Raw genomic sequence first — 1,412 nt, 5'->3', positions numbered from 1 at the left:
ATATTTGTGGAAAAATTCTATTAAGATATCGCCTTGTACCAATGTTAGAGAGAGTTGTTATAAAATGATGTATAGGTGGTACATGACTCCGAAAAAAATTGCAAATATGAACCAGAATATGTCAAATAAGTGTTGGAAATGTAAAAGCCATGAAGGCTCATTTTATCATATGTGGTGGACTTGTGAGAAAGCAGTTGACTTTTGGACAAAAGTCCACAAAGAAATGCAAAAAATTCTGAAATGCTCTTTTAAAAAGGCACCGGAAATTCTGCTTTTGGGATTAAAAATGGAAGAAGTCAATACAACTAAAAAGACTATATTCTGGTACTTAATCACAACAGCGAGAATGATTTATGCACAATTTTGGAAAACAGAGAAAGTGCCAGAAATTGAGGACTGGATACAAAAAGTTCTGTTCATGGCAGAGATGGATAAAATTACGAAGAAACTGAACAATAAAGAAGAGGACGTGTTTTTTCAAGAATGGAGTGACTTTAAAATATATCTGGAAAAGAACTGGGATGTGAAACAAAACTTAATATGTTTAGATCAATATTAAGTCAAATGATGTTATCTTTAGATTGTAATAATAAGAAATTGATATAGTTGATGATACGAAGTAATTGGGAGTAGGGGTGGAAGCATTGCGGGAAGCCACTGGAGGGAGGGGAGGAATTGGGAATGGGGTAGACAAATGATAGAATGAAATGTTTTAACTGTACATGATGTATTCCTGAGAAAAATAAAAAAATTGTTTACCGAAAAAAAAAAAAATTCATCACTGAGCTTCTTCAGTGAGCTGTTATAATCCCCAGTGAACAGGTCTCCTAAGGGCCAAAAGAGAACAAAAAGAAGAAAGGATCTATTGGGTTAACAAGCAAAACATTCTTATTGCTTATGTCTTCTGCAACACATGCATATTCCTTCCTGATAGATTTAAGAGCAGTGGCTGGTAAGTAGAAGAAGAATTAGAATCTGAAACTCTCTATTTATTGTTTCTAATCTGCTCTGGATCTGGTCTGATCAGTGGCTGAATTAGAGACCTTCTGTGAATACTATGTAAGCAATCTCACAATTCAGGAAAAGTGGGATACAAATGTAATGAACTGTATCCTACTAGTAGAACAAATTTAGAGTCCAGTGGCACCTTTAAAACCTACAAAGGTTTATTCAAGGTATGAGCTTTTGTGGGTATACCTTTAATAAACCTTTGTAGGTCTTAAAGGTGCCACCTGGATGTATCCTACTAGATTATCCTTCTGCAAAAGAAAGAGGAGAGGTGACCTCACTGAATTCCTCTCCTTCCTGCAGCATCATTCGGTATAACTTTTCTTCATATGAGTCCCACAATACCCTTTGTGGCAGATAAACACAGCCTGTCTTCCATCTAGCACCAAGAGAAAAGCTGCTGG

The sequence above is a fragment of the Gekko japonicus genome, unplaced genomic scaffold (genome assembly GCF_001447785.1).
Source record: "Gekko japonicus isolate JY-2015 unplaced genomic scaffold, Gekko_japonicus_V1.1 scaffold3736, whole genome shotgun sequence".
In the NCBI taxonomy this organism is placed as follows: Eukaryota; Metazoa; Chordata; class Lepidosauria; order Squamata; family Gekkonidae; genus Gekko; species Gekko japonicus.
This window is presented reverse-complemented; position numbering follows the sequence as displayed.